We start from the raw sequence: 23182 nt of genomic DNA on the forward strand, positions 1-23182 counted from the left end.
TTTTTCCAATCCATAAACGCAATAATTTCACTCACCTTCCCGCCTTTTCGCTGCTGAATAGCAGGGTGGAGCACACTAGCTCAGGACGACCTCTCTGCCATTATTGTACCTCTCAGGACGACCTCTCTGCTTCACTGTTTCTTTCACCGTTTCACAGCGAGGGTTCGCTGATTTGCGCTCCTTCCTTCTGAGCAGTTGTTGAGGCCAACCATTGTTCAACAGGTCCTTTTTCACAACCTGTAGCTCTTGCCTACGTTTCGTGGGGCTGGAGCAGACGCGGAATGCCCGGGAAAAGAGTACTGCTGCGACGGATAGCTTTTGCCCAATTGGGTGCGCCGAGTCGAAGCTCAGGTACTTTCCCCTGTGCGTTGGCTTTCTGTATCACGTCCAGTGTTGGACATACATCTGATTGATGTCCAATCTTTCCGCAAGCATAGCAGACATCAAAATGCTTCCTATGCAGGCAGCACCTTACAAGGGTCGACCCGTATCTCACATAATTGGGTATCTTGAGCCCATCAAAGAGAACAATGAACGAGCCCGTCGCTTTAATACGTTTGGCTGCCAATGCCAGTGGGTTAAAGTCATGCACAATGTTCCTCGTTATCGTGGCCTGATTGTCTCTAAGTCAACTCTCAGAATCACCCCTTTACACGTGGTATGCGGAGCTGTCTCCTAGGCGTTAACTTCATATTCGGTTTCCAATATAATGATTGACCTGATTCGCACATACCTGGCAGCATGACTGGGATCTGGTGTACTAACCACTACGATGTTTTGCGTGAAGTTAGGGCAAACGACATCCTCTCGGGCTTGTTGCGGAGTCAGGCGCGATGCTTCAATAATCGCCGCGCCTATCGCTGTGGTGCTCACTTTGCTCACGTTGAGACCGCCTCGTGGGCGGAAGATAATATTGCTGTGCTCCTCAGGCAATTGGGGCATCCTTGATACCTTGACAATCCGGTTTTTCAACATAGTGGCTGTAGGCCCCTTATTCTTGCTGCTGTTACCTTGCTCTTGCTGGCTATGCGGCGATGTTTTCCCATCGCCAGCAATCCGTGCGGAGGAGCGAGATTTTCAGCTTGTCAAAATTTGCCAGCCCAGATCTTCCTCATTCTCTTCTAATCCGGTAGCGTCTTCATCTTCCATGCGCGTTGCCGTCATTGCGGCCCGGCGGGGCCAGGAGGCCTACTTGGGCCTTGCACCAAGAAAGGCCAGTAAAAGTCAGAAAATGGAAGTCCCACCTTGAAGAAAGGTGTCCGCCAATTCCCGGTGACTTCACAAATCCCGTGATGTGCTTGAATCCATGATGGTCGTAGAGATGGCTGCACAAACATCCAAAACGACGGGGCCGATGTGAGGGAGGTCAGCTCCTCGGCTTCTTCTTCTTCTTCCTCCTGGCCTGCTTATTTCAATTCTTTCTTTAATATTATGGGATTTTACGCGCCAAAACCACTTTCTTATTATGAGGCACGCTGTAGAGGAGGACTCTGGAAATTTCGACCACATGGGGTTCCTTAACGTGCACCTAAATCTATGTTCACGGGTATTTTCGCATTTCGCTCCCATCGAAATGCGGCCGCCGGGGCCGGGATTCAATCCCGCGACCTCGTGCTCAGCAGCCCGACACCATAGCCACTGAGCAACCGCGGCGGCTTTATTTCCATCCTATTGGCTTATCTTGCAAGTGGACAGACGCCAAGAGAAGAAGCAACAAAGGAAAATACGACGTCATGACAAAGTTACATACATTATTCGCAAAACAACACGCCATAAAATATGTCGTTAACACCCACGAACAATAAAACCAAACCTTAAAATATTTTTCGTAAATTGTGCGAATGCAGGAAGACGAGGGGAAAAGATGCTTACACAAGCACTTCGAATAAACGGTAACAAACACATGCTTATGGTTGCGTTTGTCATTTCACGTCACGGCAATTTATTCTGGAGGTTGCTAAATGGGAAGAGAGACACTGGAAAAATCAGACCTTTGGATGATCTTCAATTCGTATTCTGCGAACATCAATTATCGGCTGGAAATGAGGGGCACGCGTCCATGGAGTTCTGTGTTAATTTAGTTAAACACGTTGAAGGGCTAGTTGGTTTTAATGGATGATAGAATGTGGAAACGCGGCTGAACAAGGACGTAGAAAGAAGCAGACACACAAAGACAACACTGTCTTCAATCGTCTATTTCTTTCTACGTTGTCGTTGAGTCACGCTTATACATTCTATCATAGATAATTTTATCAGTAAGCGAATGTTTACAAGTTTATACGGCCAATAAAACTACTATCAATACTTCGTACTGCTATCTACTAATTTCCTATTGCAATCGATGCTTCGCATTTGGGGCAGAACGGCGATTTTATTTTTAAGGTGAATGCATAAGCATGCATTTGAGTACCAGCTCGGACTGCAAAATAATGTTTTCTTCGATTTAACTACAAAAAAGTCAATTTTAAGGCGCATACAGCATCGACCATGAGATCTATATATGGTAAGTGTGTTGATAGCGTGAACAACCACGATCATTGGAATCTTCGATCACACGTGATGTTAAGAGGTGTAAAAGCTTGAAGTAAATTGTACGTTACAGAAGAAAATTACGGTGTTCAATACTCATTGCAGGCCTACCGCAGTTTTTACATCTAAGCGTTTGATGAAGAAACATCGGCTTTAGGAGCTTTTTTTGCAACTTTTTAAAATTTCATTGATTGCTGTAGCGCTCTTTCTCGAAGTCAGCTAGAAGCAGCTCAGAGACATCTCTGCAAGAATGCTAGGCTCCGCCTGTGTTTCCTTGGGAACGCCGATCGATTCTGCTGCACATGCACGCCTGAATTTGTAAATATCGAAAACAATTTACCGCTGTGTTCGTGCGAGAAGGCTTCGGAAATCTTTGATGATTGCATGTTTATCTTAGTTTGTTTATTTCGTATCGTCATTGCATGTGTCCAGAGGGTATGATAATAACGGGCGTGCCTTACCGAACCAACGAAAAAAGACACAGTGAGAGCTATAAAAACAAAACAAAAATTCAATGTCAGTATCACTACCAGTCACACCACACGTGTCAGTCCGAGTAAAAAGACACAAGTTGAGAAGTGGAGTGGACGTACGTCAACACTTCTGCATCATGGCTGTGCTTCACGCAAATTTCGCCTCAGTAAGATGGCAAATCTCATAACTCGATGCGGTAACAATAGTATTATCTTAGTTATTCCACTAACATATTGTGTTGAAAGGATTGCAGGCTCTCTCGTAACCTAGACAACATGTAAGCATGAATGGTCAACCAGCAAAGCAGTTTTGCTTGAGATGATACGAGCCACAATCTTGAAATGTATGTAGTGCATGTTCGCAACGGCACACATCACCACACCACACCGCACCTCACCACGCCATAGTGTGCACTGGTCCATATAGACGCTGCCCAGCTTGAAGAAGAAAAAATTGGAGGATGCTTACGCATCACCTTCAAGAGTGGAACGCGAAAGCGTTCCCGTCGACCCACCAAGGGGTGTAAGACAGTGTGCTACGGCACAGCGTTGCCGCAAGAGGGCTCTGCGCGTGCGGCAAGCGCAGACGAAATGTAGCGGAAACGTACTTCGCTACACGTTTTAATGCGACTTCTGTAATTTACATGCTTATAATTACCGATGTACACCGCAGCATAACTTTCTACCGCACGTTTCTAAGGCAACATCGCGTTCACTAGAGGCGCTTTTGTCCCTCTTTGAACTATCGAACTCATGGCTGTGTGGTAGCGTCTCCGTCTCACACTCCGGAGGCCATGGTTCGGTTCCCACCGAGCCCATCTTGCAATATTTTTTTATTCATGAATTGCCTTCCGTGATTTTTCGTTCCCGGCCAACGCCGCCGACGACACCGGATTTTCTGCGCCACGAGCTGCTTAACGCTGTCGCGTTAAAATGGACTGAAGGTGACACGACAGGCAGCCAAAGACGCCAGGGACACAGAGTACACTTGCCCAGCTAAAAGGAAATCTGCTGAAGGAGATGCCCGGTAACGTGGCGCGATCTCTCGAGGCGGCTCAAAACGCAGGCCGCAGAAATCGTTGACCGCTGGCGTTCAACACAGGCAAGCCTCCCTCAGCGCCAACAGATGGCAATAAAGTGTATGGTGCCCTACATTGGCTTTTTGAGCGTCACTACTGTTAATGACAAATAAACCTTTAGCGCACTAGAAGTTACATATTGAGTGATATTGTGAGCAAACACTACGAAGAACTTGAAAGCAATATTTTGTTTAACTTGTTTGGGCAGTAACTAGCGTATGCAATGCGGTCCTGTGCAAAGAGTTGGGGCCATGGACCTCATTTTCTTAATTTTGGCCGTGAGTTCCATGAGTTCCACGGGGTGGGTTTTCCGTCGCCTCGAGAGGCGGCGCCCTGCTGCGCGGCGTCTACTTCAGCGGATTTTCTTTTAGCTGGACATTAGGCTCTATCTCCTTGGCCTCTTTGGCTGCCTGTCGTGTCACCTTCAGCCAGTTTTCTTCTTAAAGCTGGGCAGCCTCCATATCGACCAGTGCACAGTATGGCGCGGTGCGGTTCAGTGCGGTCTGATCTGGTGGGGTGCGCTGTTGCGAAAATGCACTACAAACATTTCAAGATTGTGGCTGGTATCATCTCCAACCAATCTGCTTTCCTGTTTGTCATTTCATGCTGACATCTACTCTAGGTTACGAGGAAGCTAGCTATTCCTTTTCCATACTCAATATTTGAGTGAACCAACTTAGCTAATGCTATTTTTACCGCGTCGAGTTGGAGGTTTGTTATCTTAGTGAGGGGACATTTGCGTTAAACGAAGTCACGATGCACTATTGTTGGCGTACACACTCTCTATTTCTCATCTTGCGTCATTTTACTTCCACTTACACGTGTCGTGCGACTGGTACTGACACTGGCATTGAATTTTCGTTTTGTTTTATAGCTTTCATTCTGTCTTTCTTCATTTGTCCCATAAGGTAGCCCCATTATGATAATGCACTCTGCACGCACACACTGATGACAAGAATAAATAAGCAGATATAAACATGCAATCACCAAACAGTTCCAAGAGCCTGCTCGCACGAAAAAAATGTTGTTTTCTATCTTTGCAAATTCAAGCGTGCATGCGCAGCAGAATTGATCGGCGTTCCCAAGGAAACAAGGGCGTAGCATAGCATTTGTGCAGAGATGTCTCTGAGCTGCTTCTAGCTGACTTCGGAAAAGAGCACTATAGCAATCAATGTAACTTTATGAAGTTCCTAAAGCCGATGTTTCTCCATCGAACGCTGACATGTAAAAACAGCGATAGGCCGGCAATCCATATTGAACAGTGGTAATTTTCTGCTATAACCTACAATATTATTATTAGTTATAGCTTTCATATATCTTAACCTCACGAGTGACCAGAGAAACCAATTATCGTGGTTGTTCAGGCTATTAACACGCTTAGCCTATATAGGTCTTACCCTTAATGTAACATTCGCATTAAAATAGAGTTTTTTGTAGTCGAATTGACGTAAGCATTATTGTATAATCTACAGCGACTCAATAGCCGCTATCAGAGCATTCCAAAAGGGCACGGTCTGCGCACAGGCTCTCAGGATTGTTTCAAAGAAAGAGATTAAGAACCACTTCATATACTGGTTCCCGGCACACTTAGGACCAAAGATCGGCGACGTCCCCAACCTTAACGAGGCGGCACACGAGGCTGCGCGCGCGCTTACAGACCGCGCGGCTTCACCCAACCACTCGGAGAATAAGGACGCGCCCACTACATACAATGAAATCACTAAACACTACTACCTACAACGCAGACAGTATAGCACGCCACACCGCACGCTCACTCGAGCTCAAGGGGTTACACTCAGAATGCTACAGACAGACACATACCCCACTCAAAACAGATTACACCATTACATGCCTGAGCTCTACGACAAGTCTCATTGCACCAATTGCAATACATCCCTTAACGTACATCATTTACTCTGGCCGTGCTCGCAAGCTCACGTAAACTACGACCAGGACAAGCGCAAGTTTGAAGAGGCAATCCGGAGTGAAGAACTCGCTCTCCAACTCTGGGCCGTCCAGCAGGTCCACGACGCCGCCAGGAAACTCAACCTCCCGGTTCCGTCGTGGGAGACGCCCACTCCATGAGAGCCCAAAGCTCTCGTGGCCTGCAGGACCTGAATAAAGTTGATTTCCTTCCTTCCTTCTGACATGGTACTCAAATGCATCCTCACACATTGGTCTTTAAAAATTTCGACAGGACGTCGACAGGACACATTGCGAAAACTTTGCAAACACACGAATATATACATATATATATATACATATATATATATATATATATATATATATATATATATATATATATATATATATATATATATATATATAGGCGGATATGTCGTCACAAGGCCCGTATGTGCGGCCAACTGCAACCGGTATCATCATCATCATCATCATCAGCCTGTCTACGCCCACTGCAGGGCAAAGGCCTGTCCCGTACTTCTCCAACTACCCCGGACACCTGCTAATTGTGGCCATGTTGTCCCTGGAAACTTCTTAACCTTATCCGTCCACCTAACTTTCTGCCGCCCCCTGCTATGCTTACATTCTCTAGGAATCTAGTCCGTAACCGTTAATGACCACCGGTTATATTCCCTTCTCACTACATGCCCTGCCTATGTCCATTTCTTTTTCTTGATTTCTACTAAGATGTCATTACCTCGCGTTTGTTCTCTCACCCAGTCTGCTGTCTTCTCCCCCCCCCTTTACATTACACGCATCATTCTTCTTTGCATAGCTCGTTACGTCGTCCTCAATTTAAGCAGAAGCCTATTTGTAAGCCTCCAGGTTTCTGCCCCGCAGGTAAGTACTGGTAAGACACAGAAGTTATACACTTTTCTCCCTAGGGATAATGGCAACCTGCTGTTCATGATCTGAGAATGCCTGCGAACGCCCCCCACCTCATTCTTATTTTTCTGATTATATCAGTTTTATGATCCGGATCCACGGTAACTACCTGCCCTAAGTAGATGTATTCCCTTACCACGTCCAGTGCCTCGCTACCTATCGTAAACTGCTGTTCTCTTTCGGGACTGTTAAACATTACTTTAGTTTTCAGCAGATTAATTTTTAGATCCATCCCACTGTTTTACCTGTCCAGGTCAGTGAGCATGCATTGCAATTGGTCCCCTGAGTTACTAAGCAATTCAATATCAGCAGCGAATCGCAAGTTGCTAAGGTATTCTCCATTAACTCTTATCCCCAATTCTCCCCAATCCAGGTCTCTGAATTCCTCCTGTAAACATACCGTGAATAACATTGGAGAAATCGTATCTCCTTGCCTGACGCCCTTCTTTATTGGGATTTTGTTGCTACCTTTATGGAAGACTACAGTGGCTGTGGAGCCGCTATAGATATATTTCAGTATTTTTACATACGGCTCGTCTACACCCTAATTCCATAATTCCTCCATGACTGATGAGGTTTCGACTGAATCAAGCGCCTTCTCGTTATCAATTAAAGCTGTATATAAGGGTTCAAAATCCAGAAAGGGGCGGACAGATAGAATAGCACAATGTGGTATTAAGTTTGTAAACAGGGATAAGGTGCCTCAGAAAGGCTGGCCAACGTTTCGATAGGACGACCTATCTTCGTCGAAGGCGACCTTGTCATCCCCGGCATGTTAGTTTTAAAGGGTTAGTGCAGTGACGTCACGTGCTGGTGTTGTCGCTGGCGGCTGGTTTTAAAGGGAGAGGCTTCAGAGGAAACGAGCGCTTCTGTCAGACGTCTGTGAGCTTCGATCCCAAAACGAGGGGACAACAGCGGGAGAGTGGGAACGCGCGGAGAAAAGAAAAGAAAGAAAAAAAGACCAAAAAAAGAAAAAAAAAGAGAAGCCAGGGCGACAACAAGACAAAAAAAGGAGAGAGAAAGAACAATAAATGGAAAAAAATTTAAGAAAGACGGGGCTCTGGAAGCGCATTGGGGAGGCGAGAGGTTAGGATGCATTCAGGGGTATCATTGGCGGCATGTCCTTGTGGCATTAAAATAGCCGGTAAGGCGGTCAGTGCGTGAGTAATACAAAAGACGAAAAAAAACATGAGTTGAAAGAGTGACTTGAGTAGCATAGCAGCGATAAGTCGAGTAATATTGAAATAGTTAAGATGGCGACGTGGAGTCTCCGGTGACTGGCAGCGTCATGGTCTTTCAAAGGGCATTGCCCCAGTTGCTCAACGTAGGCGTCGTTACGGCAAAATCCAGAAATGGTGACACCCGGGGTTGAGGCGCCGAAAAAGGCATAATGACTTCGGAATGTGTTGGTGGGGGGGTTTCAAACAATATATATAAAGAAGGAAGGGAAAAGAGAGGGGAGACCGAAACCGGAATAACAAACAGGAGGGTGACGTGCGCAGAAGCAGGCGGGGGCAAGTGGACATGGGAGAAGGGGGTCGTATAGTTGATATAGACGTAAAAACCTGAAAGAATATATTAAATTGAGTTGTAGGCAGGAAAAAATTTTCGAAATGGAAGAGTAGGTGAGGTTAAGAATTAAGGTTAGCATGTGGCATAATGTGTTTTGTGTCTTGGTTGATATGAGAATTTCAGATTTATGTTACCGCTTTTAATGATTTTAAGTTGCCGCGGGCCAAACTAATTCCCGTCGGGTGCAGACAATTCAACTTGTGTATGAGGTATGATTCCGTATATTTCCTTTCGCGAGGGGAACGGAAATTGTTTGTATTATATAGAGCCTTGCTTTGTCAAATATGTGACAATGTTCATTAAAGTGGCTGGCTACTGCTTTAGGTAAATTGTGTTTTGTGTCCGCGCGGTGACCGTTGAGTTTTGTATGAATTTGTTGCCCGGTTTCACCTATGTATTCTTCGCTACCAGCGGTGCATTCTAGACAGTAAACTACGTTGCTTGATGTACAGGTGAAAGCCGAAGTTACTTTGTGTGCGTAATTCGACGCTGTACTTTTTACTGTAGTAGTAGATTGAATATGTTTGCATGTAGAGCACCTGGGCCGGCCACAGGGACTGGTTCCCAATTCCCTCTTCGTCTTTAGTTTGGCATGCACAAGAACATCTTTAAAATTAGTGTTGCGTCTGTAGGCTACTCTGAGAGGGTCGGGAAAAATCTTAAGTTTCTGGTTGCTGGTGAGAATCGGGTAGTATTTATTGAGGATGCTATTCATGTTTGGGAGTGCGTTTGAGAATTTAGTAGTAAGAAGAGGCGTTGTTGAACATCGATGACGCTGTCACGTTACCACCGCGTGCAAGTGTCGTGGTTCAAGGGCATGTGACAGCCTCGTACACGATAAAGCGGTCGCAGAAAGCAATCGCTCTCTCCTGCTTTCTCATGGTGTTTGAATATTGTTTATTGTTTCCCGGATTCTCTCTGTGTAGGGGGCAGAGGTAAAGGCAAAATGCCTTAGCGAGCGTCTGCGCCCCTACAGTTCGAGGGAGCACGACACATCATTCATATACATATTAGCCGAACATATCTTTAACATACAGCACACAGCAACAAAAAAGTCAATTATTCAGAACGCATGTCTCCACAGCATTACTTTTGCTTCAACGTGATAGATTTTGAAAAAGCAGAAGAAACATAAGCAATAAGTGTTACATAACAATAAAATTGGCTTAGATCAGAAATCAACAAAGAAAAGCAAACCATAGAATCACTGGCCCGAAAATAAATAGTATATACAGTAAATAGATCAGTACATAGAAAGATTTCAGAAAAGAACGAAGGTTTATACTGATGTAAAATGTAAATGCCGGAACAATGGCAAATATAATTTACAAGCGCGGAGAAAAATCTAACATAACTAACGTTACATGTGTTATCAGGGATGAACACAATTATTCAAAATAAAAATGCAATGTCACTGGCCACTAATAGGTTTTTTACCGTTCATTTTTGAAGTTGTGGAAGGATTGTATGTATTGCATGTTAAAGTGATCATTCTTTATTATATTAATGGTTTGATAATTCAATGTTTGCCTTCCTTAATTAGTTCTTGCGGCGAGCCTTAGATGGTGTGGTTTACGTATTGGGTATGAGGTGCAACAGTGGACAGTTATTGGGTGCAGCGTATTTTTTATAAATCCACTGGGGTAGTTCGAAATAATAAGCTCGATATGCTTTAAGCATGCTATGTTAATTGAAGAGCGGTTTTGTTCGCAGTCCTCGTTTGTCACCCACATCCTTTTCTCACATTCTCGATATTCACTTTCGTACCATGATTAGTTTGTGGTAGTTCGAAGCTGTCATTGTTCCCCATACTAATATAGTGTCGCAATTTTCGCCGAAGATATTGTTACGCATTGACAAAGGTAACATAAGCTTACGCCTAACGCCCCACAGAGGCAATATACGAAAAACCTTGTTTCAGCCAAACCAATATTCCTTTTCGTTCTTCCTAGAGCCCTCTAGCAAAATGTACAGTACTTAATTATTCAGTTATTACTGCCGTATATATGAGACGAGAATATTTTGCTTGATGTTACGACCTCATACCTTTCGCTATCAAGCTTCTTTTAAGAGTAGCCAAGCTTTTGTAGCGAAAGAAAAGAAAGAGATGGCAGGGGCACTGCTTTTTTCGATGCTGTATTAAGGATCCTTGCTCCATCTTTGCGAAATGCTTCCTTCTTTAAGGCAAATTCCGCTCAAGGATTTTATTACACAATATGATGCTCAGTTTCTTTTTTTTTCTTCGGTGAACGTTTCCTGTGTATTCTATTCAGTACAAATTACGCTTTTTTTAAAACTCCATGCAATGCTTGACCCGTCTAGAAAGGTAGATATGCACCGACTAAAGAACCAAACTAAACCAAACGAAAGCATGACGTGAAAGGAAAGTAGCTGATGTAACCGCAATAAAACACTACAGAACCGTGGTTCATAGAGAGAAGACTAAAACGAAAGCTTATAAAATATTTCCTAGTAACTTTTGCCGAAGGCCCGATGGACCCAAGAGATAGTGCAGATCCACATAAAATAATAGATTGCGAAAACATACTTCCGGTTGTGTTTGACAATTGATGATGTGTGGTGTTTAATGGCGCAAGGGCCAGACAATTCATGGCGTGGTTATTTATTCCAGAGTTTGCAAAACGCCAAGGGAGGTGCTGAATAATTATCACAAGCTTTGACCATTTTCAATCTTTTTCCCTTCAAACGAGTGGAATGTACTTTGGTTTATGTGTTCGCAGCTGTGTTTTTCTGCACCGTGACTCCAATGTTTATGAAGTCATTCGTCGTAAGATAAAATGACAACGCTGGAACACATCAGTTGTGAAGCGGCCTGGAGCACTAGTGATTCGAAGACGCTTCGTAAAAACATTGCGTTTATAAAGAAGAAAGCAAAATCCACGTGACAGCTCAAATCAAGTGTGTTTAGAGCCCATGAGAGCTAATCAGGGCTGTAAGAAAGAACGACCACACTTCTCGCACCCTTACCACGACAAGCCGACATCTTGTCTAGTTTCTTTTAGAGGATAATGCGTGAGCAAGCATTTCAGTACCTGGTCAAATTGCAAAATATTGCCTTGTTCCATGTGACTAACGAAAAGTTCATATTATTGCAATTGTTGTGTTGCGGATAGCAGCTATGTACGTTAATGGTGTAATATATTTATGGTCTAAATAACAATAATCATTCTATGTCTGGTCACCTTTGATGTTAGACGGTGCGAAAATTATAAGCAACATTTTAATGTACGGCCGAAAATTTCTACTGTTCTTTATTGATTGCGGCCTTACCGCGTTTCGTGCATGTAAACGCCAGATGCAGGAACATCGGCTTTGAGAATGTTTTTCGCTAATTCATAAAATTAGCTTTATTGGAATGCTGTTCGTTTCTGCTGTCAGCTATAACCAGCTAACATACATCTATGGAAAAAAATATAGGATATGCCGCTGCAAGAAAAGAAACATTTTCTTAGAGAACACCGATAAATTCCATTGGACATGCGCCCCTGAATTTGAGAAGATCGAAAGTAAATTGCCATTTTGTTCACGCCCAGCACGTACTCTGTACTCTTTCTTGACTGCGTGTTCCACATTTATTTATTTATTTATTTATTTATTTATTTATTTATTTATTTATTTATTTATTTATTTATTTATTTACTATGCTCACAGCATGCGCCCAGAGGGCATTACCGTAGCGAGAGTACATTTCAGGATAAACGAAAAAAAAATAAATGTAAGGTATAAAAACAAAACAAAATTGCAACATCAGTGGCAGTAATATTCACACAACGCGTGTCACGAGAAGAAAAAGATACGATATCAGAAGTAGAGTGGGCGTCTCTCAACACTGTTGCATCAGGACTGCGTTTCCTGCAACTATCGCCTCAATAAAGCGGGAAACCCTAACTGGACGCAGTAACAATAGCATTATGCGTGTTGCTCCACTAAGATATTGAGTGTGGAAAAAATGAGCACTGGTACACCAGTGGTGTGGCATCTAGTTTCTCTAATTTTCTTAATTATCCCTTCTCTGGGAATATGTGTGGCCTTTATGTTCTGCTAGCGATAAATTTGGAGGTTCTCATGTACTAACTGGTTCATAAAGAAAAGCCCGAAAAAGTCTAAAAAGTCTAGCGTTAATTTGGAAAACACCGGTTGTCAGGTTGAACTTGTAAGAACTGAAAAGGTTATTCAAAAGATCTAGGAGCTCATCGTACTGCTTGCACGCACCCTCCTTCATTTAAGAATGTGAGGTATTTTGTCCTAAAATGTAGAAAATATAGCATTTCCTGATAGGCTCAGCGGCTGCAAGGTGCATTCACTACCTTGTAAAATCTCTTGGTATAAAAAAACCGTAATGCTTGCGAAATAAAACTACTACCGTAAAACATACTAAAGAAAGATTAGTGCCGGTAACCCCATTTCTATATGATAGGGCCATATGCAGCCTCGGGCACTCTTGTTTGTTTTTAGCGATATATTCCGATGTTGGAGCTTTGTTCTCGTTAGAGTTTTTGTAGTTCGCCATTAGATACTACATGTACTCTGTGTAACTCACTACTAAATAGTGAATCCGTGAGTCGTGAATCCTGTTGTGTAGCACGCTAAATTTCAAAAGGAATTTTTACTCAATGCTGTTCATTGTAGTGGTCATATTACGCAGGTTGCGAATACTCTCACACTAAACTTAAGCTCAGACACCGCTGCTTTCAAGCTCTTTATTTTGCAATCGGCACGCTGTAATCTATGAAAAATTGTAATGTAATTATGCCCTATATTCTGCGGTTAAATTGGCAAATCTTGATAACACACCTCTTTAATCAGTGGTATCGTTATGTATGTACATACCTTATGTTCACTTGGAAATTGCAGCAATGTAAACGTAACTAACTAGCAGGCACAAATAAAATAAACAGAGACCGAATACTTGGCGTATGCCTATAAGGCCGCAATAATGTTTTTTTTTATTTTATACCTTACTAACATACGGTCAGCCTTGGCAGCGATATGCTTTCATGACAGGAGACAATCTGCTCACTTTTGATGCCCTCCGATATGAGTATAATGTCAGGCTTTCAATCAGCCGAAGGATCACAAAAGAAAGCAGGTGCAATGGTAAAGGTTAACGAAACGCTTGATCCATGAACAGTTTTTTTTTCTACTTTCTTTGAATACCTCGACTATGGCATCCGATTATGTGCCGGTGCCATGTTTTCTGCCGTTATCACACAGAGTTAAAAGGCCTGCACAGGACCGACTCGTAAATAAAGAAAAAAGACGTTGAATGATTTAATGTATGACCGAACGAGCGCTCATGCTCGTGAATCTAAGCGTTGCGTCATCAGAGGAGCCTTGTTTTTATTCTGTTCGTGGTGACTGTCTCTTCTTTACTAATACCAATTTGGACAGTTTTCAATTTAACACGACCCCAAGCACTCTATGTTCTCCCTGCCGCATTGTAGAAAATACAAATGTAGCACTTCGAAAAAATTTAGATCCTTGGATGAATCCAATAGAAAATGTCATCTTTCCATTACTTCGTTTACCCGGCGCGGTTGCTCAGTAGCTTTACGTTATCTTGCTGAGCAAGAGGTCATAAATTCACTTCCCAGGAGCGGGGGTCACTTTCCGACGAAAGCAAAATTGAATTACGGCGATTTTCTTAGCCCGAATATTAAGCCTCGCACATAAATCGAACATTCGTTCATTTCGATTCTTTTACCATTTTCACCCGCTGAACAAAGACAACCGGGGGTCAACCCAATTAAGCTTCTGGTCCTACACTGCTCAGTACTCATGCTACGAAAAGCTACTTCTTAGAAGAACTTAGTGACGCCACCTGCCGCGTTCGCTATATATATATATATATATATATATATATATATATATATATATATATATATATATATATATATATATATATATATATATATATAAGCATTCGCGACTAGAACGATACAGCAGCGAGAGGTAGTATAGCCGATTGAGCAGCGAAACAAGGTTCTCTCTCGTCGTCGTTGTCTCCCTCATACATAGCCACAGCCCCACTGCTCCTTCTTTTAGAGTACAGTTATCTCCCCCGCGGAAAAGGAAGCCGTTTCGGCGACCCACGGGTAGGCCAACACAGGCGGATCATAGTAGGGCTTGAGACGCTGGACAAGCGCAATTTCGCGTCCTCGACGGCGATGACCCAAAGGTAGCTCGAGGGGTTCCACGATATAGTTGACTGGCTACTTTTGGTTGATCACGCGCTATGGGCCCTGGTACTTCGACGCGAGTCTCGGTGACAGTCCAGGGGTAAGGGTTGGAACCCAAAGCCACACTAGCGAGCCAGGAGCACAGAATACAGGAGAATGGGAAGTTTCTCATGGTGCTTCTGGCGTTGCTGGTCTTCTGACATAAATATACGGGAAAGCTTGCGTCACTCTTCTGTGTGTGCAGCAGCTTCGGATAAGGTAGTGGTTTCCGTGGCGTCAGGGCAGTATGGAAGGATAGTATCCATTGTGGAAAAAGGTTCGCGTCCGTACAGGAGATAGAAGGGCGAAAATCCCGAGGTAGTATGCGTGGCGGTGTTGTAAGCGTAGGTCAGAAAAGGTAGAACATGGTCTCAGTTTGTTTGGTCAGATGCAGCGTACATGGCCAGCATGTCACCAAGAGTGCAAATAGAGCGCTCGGTCAAGCCATTAGTCTGCGGGTGATACGCAGTAGGGGTGCGATGAATGGTGCGGCATTCTTTGAAGAGAGCCTCGATGATGTCGGAGAGGAAGACGCGGCCTCCGTCACTGAGTAATTCCCTAGGAGCTCCGTGGCGAACGATGATGTAGCGCAGGAGAAACCAAGAGACGTCACGTGCATAAGCGCTGGACAAAGGGGAAGTTTCCGCATATCGTGTAAGATGGTCGATGGCCACGATTACCCAGCGATTGCCGTCTGATGTGGTTGGCAGAGGTCCATAAATGTCGATGCCTACTGGATGAAAAGCGCGTGCTGGGCAAGGTAAAGGCTGCAATGAGGCGGTTGATCATCGAGGGGGATCTTTACGGCGCTGGCAAACGAGACAAGAGCGGACATATTGACGGATAAATAGATACATCCCCGCCAGTAGTAACGAAGGCGTAAGCGCACGTATGTCTTGAGTACACCTGCATGCTCGCACTGGGGATCGTCGTGGAATGCTGCGCAAATATCCGAACGCAGTTGCCCAGGGGTGACAAGCACCATTTGCGGCAGTCCCAGAGGTAGTTACGACGGTACAAGAGCCCATCGCGAATGGAGAAGTGATGTGCTTGGTGACGTAATGCGCGATTGGTAGTGGGTGTCGATGGAGTGGACAAGAAACGCAGCATGGACACAATCCATGGGTCTTTCTTCTGCTCCAGAAGAATGTCCGTGGCAACACGGGAAGACTCGGACAATGAGGCCTCCGGGGAGCTAACCTCGTCTGTTAGTGGCAAACGAGACAAGGCAACCGCATCCGAGTGTTTTCGGCCAGAATGGTACAACATTCGAAAGTCGTGCTCCTGCAGTCGAAGGGCCCATCGAGCGAGACGATCGGATCTTTCTTTTACGGACGACAGCCAGCACAGGGAATGGTGATCATTTATCGCGTCAAACGGGCGGCCAGAGAGATACGGGTGGAATTTGGTTATGGCGCAAATGATAGCTAGGCATTCTTTTTCTGTTACAGAATAGTTCGATTCAGGTTTAGTGAGTGCACGACTAGCGAAGGCAACGACTTACTCATCAAAGCCAGCCTTTCTCTGAGCGAGAACGGCACCAAAGACAACGCCACTGGCATGCGTGTGTATTTCAGTTGGAGCATTTCAGTTGGAGCATATTTCAGTTGGAGCATTTGGGTCGAAATTGCGCAGGATTGGTGGTGACGTCAAGAGACGACGCAGCTGTGTGAATGCGGCATCGCAGTCTGGTGACCAGGTCGAAAGGTTGTGGCCAACACGATGAAGCTGCGTTAAAGGTGCTATTATGGTGGCAAAATTGCGAATAAAACGGCGGAAGTATGACGCTAACCCGATGAAGCTGCGCAGTTGTTTCAAGGTCGTTGGTCCCGGAAACTGGGCAACAGCTTGTAGTTTCGCCGGATCAGGGAGTACACCTTCTTTCGACAAGACATGGCCGAGGATGACCAGCTGCCGGGCAGCGAAGCGACACTTCTTCAAGTTAAGCTGGAGGCCAGCATCGGCGATTCACTGGAGGACGCGTTCAAGTCGAAGTAAGTGGGAGGGAAAGTCCGGTGAAAAGATAATGATACCGTCCAGGTAACACAGCCATTAGAGGCCGTGCAAGATATTGTCCACCATTTTTTCAAATGTGGCAGATGCGTTACGCAGGCCAAATGGCATCACCGTCAATTCAAATAAACCGTCAGGTGTGATGTAGGCCGGTTTTGGGAGGTCTGACTCAGCCACTGGCACTTGCCAGTACCCGGATCGTAAGTCTAAAGATGAGTAGAATTCGGCGCCTTGGAGGCAGTCTAGCACGTCGTCAATACGGGGTAGCGGATAAACGTCCTTGTGGGTGATCTTATTGAGTCGCCGGTAGTCTACGCAAAAGCGAATTGTGCCATCTTTCTTTTTTACCAACGCTACAGGAAAAGCCTAGGTACTGTGCGAGGGTTCTATGACGCCGCGTTGGAGCATGACTGTAACTTGCTCAGCGATGACGCTACGCTCCGTGGTGGATACACGATACGGCCTGTGTCGTAAAGGCGCATGGTTGCCGGTGTCGACGTGATGGACAACAGTGGAAGTACGGCCTAAGCAAGGTTGTTGTAGGTCGAATGACGTGCGAAAGCGGTCTAGCAGATGGACGATCTGGGCGTGCTGTGCTGGAGTGAGGCTGGGATCAACACACTGGGAAAATATTGGGTCGCACGGCGGTGTGGGAGGAGAAACTTGAAGGGCCAGAGCATCAACCGGAGGAGAAGCCGGGTCGTCAGGCTTATCGTAAAGGAAACTTGCTTCGATTTCGTCGGCATAACCAAGACCGCCATCGTGGAGCAGGCTAGCAGGGCAAGGAAACAGGTTCGATACATAAAGTGCACTGGAACCTTGTCGAATGGCAAGAAGGGCAAAAGGAAGCAAGAAGGGATGACGGCGAGCAACAACATTAGACGGCGTGAAAAGAACTGTGGAGTCGGAAAACCCAACGCAGGAAACGTGTGCAAGTGCGGTAGAGTATGAAGGAATCTCGGTGTCGGTGGTGACGAACACATGACCGGCAACGTCATCAGTATGTTGAAAAACGTTGGTGCCGAATGGCGACAGCGCGAGTTCAGCACGGGCACAATCTATAACGGCCTGATGAGGGGACAGAAAGTCTCATCCTAAAATCATGGTATGGGAGCAGCGAGGCAGAACAACGAACTCAACATGGTATAAAGCGCCGCCTATAACAACACGCACGGTACACTTCCCTAAGGGTTCAATCGGCGCAGCGCTTGCTGTACGTAATGAAATGGCCGAATATGGCGTCACGACTTTTCTTAGGATAAGACGAAGCTGGTCCGAAATCACTGACATTGCTGCTCCTGTGTCTACAAGCGCACGAACGGCAACGTCTTCTGCATAAACTTCAAAGATGTTCGAAGGAAATAAATGAGGTCTTGGGGACCTCGTTGAGATCGCACTTCTTGACTCCGGAACTGCGGTTCTTAGTTTTCCTCGGATAGGTTCAGGGCGACTGATAAGCGGTGACAAAGAACGTCGATGGGGAGACTGAGACCGACGGGTACTGAAGTTTCGGGAAGCAGGAGGCGATGATTCGAAGGGCTGAGCGGCAGAAGCGCAACGGGACGAAGAGTCGAAACCGTTGCTTTGTTCTTTCGGAGAATCTAAAGGATACCATCCGTGCCGACGGCAAAGCCGTGCTACATGCCCAGGTAGGCCACACGCATAACAGAGAGGCCGGTTGTCATGGGCGCGCCATGTATTGAGAACAGAGGGCGGACACTGACGGAAATATTGGCGAGGTGGGCGCACGGGCTGCTGTGGCGGCGAGTAGCTGCTTCGGGGGTAGGCGCATGTGTTGCAGCTGCTTTCGGAGGTGAGGGAAATGCGCTGGTAAGTCCGGATTGTGTAGCTGCAGACGGAGGCCTTTGATTCGCGACAACGGCAGCGTACGTAAGTGGAACAGGCGTAGGAGGCGGTTGATGAGCATGTGGTACTGCGTTAGCGACTTGCTCTTGTATAACCTGACGGACATCGGGAAACAAGGGCTACTCGGAGACTGGACTGACTGGCAGAATAGAGACTTGGCGTGCCACTTCTCGCACAAATTGCTTGATTTTGTCGAAAATTGCTGAACTGCAAGGAGTAGCACTGACACCATCTCTCAGAGCTGAAAGCGCGACGGCCGGAGCGAGAGCGCGGCGCGTAGAAAGCCGTTGTTTGCGCAGCTCCTCACAGCTCTGGCGAAGCGTTATGAGGTCGTTGACCGTCTGAGGATTCTTTGCCATGAGCATTTGGAAGGCGTCACCTTCTATGCCTTTCAAGATTTTCTTGCCCTTGTCACCTTTGGACATATCTGGGTTGATACGCCGGCAAAGTCAACTACATCTTCAACGTAGCTCGTAAAAGTTTCGCCCTTTTGTTGGGCACGACAGTGAAGCTGGTATTCAGCCCGAAGTTTGCGCACATCAGGGCGACCGAAGACTTCTTGAAGTGTCGTCCGGAATGCTGTCCAGGTGGAAAAGTCGACCTCATGGTTGCGGATTCAAAGATGGCCGATTTCGGAAAGGTGGAATGGTACGTAACCAAGCTTGTCAGCTTCAGATCATTTGTTGTGGGCACTCACTCGGTTGTACGATGACAACCAGTTCTCTACGTCATGATCATCAGTGCCATTGTATATGCGAAGATCCCGTTGGCGTGGCGCATCAGGACAGACGACCAGAGGCGGTGCCATGGGTGGCTCGGTAGGACTAGTCTCCTCAAGCATAGGAGATGTGACCGGGATCGTCCGGCTCTGGAGTTCCAGGTTTGCAAAAGGTCCAGCATCTTCCATCAAATGTCGTGAGTCTCTTTGGGCAGTAAGCGCTCTCAACTAAAATGAGAGAGCAGCCACAGGTAGTATAGCCGACCGAGCACCGAAACAAGGTTGTTGTTGTTGTTGTTGTTGTTGTTGTTGTTGTTGTTGTTGTTGTTGTTGTTGTTGTTGTCCTGAGTGGCCGTGGCACATACCTACAGTGGGGGATTGGCCAAGAATCGGGTGGTTCGATTAGGTGCACAAAAATAATAATGAAAAAAAGGGAGTTACAATTTGAGCATTGGAGTTTAAAAGTAAACGTTTTGTGTTTGGAGAAAAAAGGAAATAAAGAGATGAAAACCAGGTATAAAATAATTATAATAATATTAACAATAATTAATAATACAAAAGAAATAAAAGAAAGCTATGGTTGGGAGGGAGAACAATCAATCTAATATGGTAATCGATTGGTTTCAATGAGGTAATTTTGTATTGCCAAGGAAACATTTCTGTGGCTGAACCCAATAATGGAGGCTCCAAAAGATAGGATCACAGGCACTGATAAAGTTAGACCAATAGAGCGAAGCGGGATTTCAAGTAGTCGTTTTCTTATAATAGAAAAACGTCTGCAAGACAACAAGAAACGGTCTATTGTCTCCGCTTCGCCACAGAAAAAGCATAATTGTGAGGGGACCAGACCAGACCTGTGGAGGTAGAAGTTGAATGCAGGTAAACGGCAGCGCAGCTTCGTGATGGACACTTCAATTTTCCGTGTTCGGCAAAAATTTCTGCTCCAAGGGTGTAGGAGATCTCCGTAGTCCACAGAGTTAGTAATTGCGGAGCCTGATACTGTCTGTATAATGATAATCCTGCGAAATCTAGCAGCAGTAACATAAGCAGTCAAAGGGCAGCAAGGGAGAACCGGGCCACTTATCGATGCCTTGGCTGGAGAGTCTGCAATTTCATTAATGATTAGCCCTTTATGGCCAGGTACCAAAACCAAACGCATGCTTCTCAACAACCAGGTACCAATGAATGAAATGTCATCACGCGAGAATCACTAGAAGCAGTAAAGGATGAGCACAATGATAACGAATCAGTGACTATCACGGCTGACGTAATTGATGATGTCCTAATTTGCGTAATGCCAGCACCACGGCCATGAAGTCGGCTAAAAAGATCGGTATAAAATCTGGCAGCCGAAGAGAAAATGTACAATCGAGAATCGGGGAAAATATTTCTACACCTGACTTTTTTTTCACATTGTGAACCATCTGTAGCAATTACAACGTTTGTTTGAAGGTTTTTCAGGTGATCTTGTAATATACCGTCAAGAATACGGTGTGGAAGTAATTTTGCATTATTAGGAAATATGTCATCGAATTGAATATATGTGGCAACAGCTCTGTCGGGAATAAGAAATACATCGCATATACGCACACCCAAAGAGTCAAGTAATTTTTGCACGAATATAATTTGCGGAGTATGTAGTCGCGGCCAGATGACACCCAAAAACAATGAAGCTCGTGAAGTAAAGATTATTTGGGGAGGACGCAGTGGTGATTCGTAAATTCTTAAAAACGTCTGCACCGTCAAAAGCCGGAACCTGCCCGAAAGTGGCGGAACACGGGATTCTAGATAAAGAATAGAATTTGACACAAATTTAGGAAGACCTAAACACATACGTAATGCTTCTCTTTCTAAGAGGATTAGAGGACGGGACATGCAGGCTGGAGCTCCAGAGAAGAGCACGCAGCCAAATTCTAATGCAGGGCGAACGCACATACGATATGTCATTGGGAATGTATCTCTTCTCAATCCTATTCGACGACTGCTCAGCCTACGCAATATGCCAATTGCACGGGTACCTTTCCCAGTCACATGATCTATGCGTGAGCGCCAGTTGAGAGAAGCGTTATAAATAATTCCGAGGTATTTAACAGATTCGACCTGTGGGATGTCTTGAAGGTGGTAAGACAATGAAATGTGCACTATGTCACGTATCGGAAAAACGAGAGCAGCACATTTGCTGGCATTGAGTGTGAAGTGACTAACATCTAAACACCTCTCCAGATCTTAAGGTAAGTTTGCAGTCGTTGGTATAGCGTGTCGATGTCGTTTGCAGATGCTAAAAACGCAATATCGTCTGCATAAACATAAGTAGTTACTTCATGATGACAAGATAGTGTGCTCATGAGAATATTAAAAAGCACCGGGGAAAGAACTGAGCCTCACGGTACGCCTCTCGTTTGTTTGTGTTTAGAACAAGAAACGCCGCTTTCGTAGCAATAGAATTCTTTTTCGCCTAAGAATGACTGAATCCGCGCTACTATATACCCAGGAACACCACAGGAAGTTAACCGATTGATCAATACAGTGTGCTCCACAGTGTCGTATGCTTTAGCGATATCGAGCGTCACTAAGGCAGCGTATTGCTTATGACGTCGAGCGAGTTGTATTCGGCTTTCTAAGTCGACGTGGGCATGCCAGATGGAGCAGCCGGCCCTGAAACCAATTTCACAGGGGCTAAGAATGGAATTATCATTAATAAATTTCATGATACGGCGATGAAGAAGCCTCTCAATGAATTTTACTACGTTTGATGTAAGCGCAATGGGCCTAACGTTCTCCAATACATACCTTCCTTCTTGTTTCTTAAGCATCAATATTACTTTAACGAGCTTCCAGTGCAACGGAATCCAAGCATATTTAATTGAATAATTCACGAGGTCTAAAAGAACGTCTAAAGAACATGAAAGGTGACTATCAATAGTCCACTCCCAAAGTCGCTTACCACACAAATCTGTTTTTAGCCCCCACGACACGTGATGCGAATTAAAATCCCCTACAAACAAAATTTCTTTTCTACAGGCAGCCACAGCCCTATCAAGTAGACGTGTACTTTGCACACCGCTGCGGAAATCAGCATTTATTATTGAAAATGGATGGTATCCTGGGAGACATAAATCTATGGCCAAGACTTCACAGTCGCAGTCCATGACTTGGAAAGACATTTTTGCCTTATGACAAATCTTACTGGAAACAAGTATCATTAGTCCTCCACCTCGCGAGTCTCTATCTAATCGGTAAGACCGAAAACCTTTTAAATGAAAACTTTTCTCTTGTGAAAGCCACGTTTCTTGAAGAAGTAAGGTATCTGGATTGAACTGAATAGATGGGCAAGATAAATCTGTTAAAGCTGAAAATATAGAACGACAGTTCCACTGCAGCACTTTCAACTGTCCAATCGTGTTGAGCGCACAGCAGCGGCAACTGCCGCCTTTAGAATGCCTTCTATGAGCACAGGAGTTGGTCGACTCTTTTTTTATATTGGTTTCATAGTTTTTGAAATGGGGGACCCCATACGCTTGGGAGCTCGAGTGTCAAGTTGCATGTCTGTGACACTAACAGTGTCTGAATAAGAAGGCTCATCCTCGCGTGTTTGGACTGGCGAAGTAGTGTCTGTGGAATGTTCTGCAACGGTGAAAGGCGTCTCTACCTCGTTACTAGGCATTTGAGGTGTGGTGTTAGATACTGGGCACCGCATTAGTGTCTTAGAGGTCTGCATTATTTGCATCAAGTGACGGGATATGATTTGCGCTAAGCAATCAGAGAGACTGAATATCATTTTGTCTATAGCTTTAGCCATTGCGTTTTCCACAGCAGAGTCAATTGCTTCTGAGAGATTCAGATCCA

This window comes from Dermacentor albipictus, chromosome 4 (genome assembly GCF_038994185.2).
Source record: "Dermacentor albipictus isolate Rhodes 1998 colony chromosome 4, USDA_Dalb.pri_finalv2, whole genome shotgun sequence".
NCBI lineage: Eukaryota > Metazoa > Arthropoda > Arachnida > Ixodida > Ixodidae > Dermacentor > Dermacentor albipictus.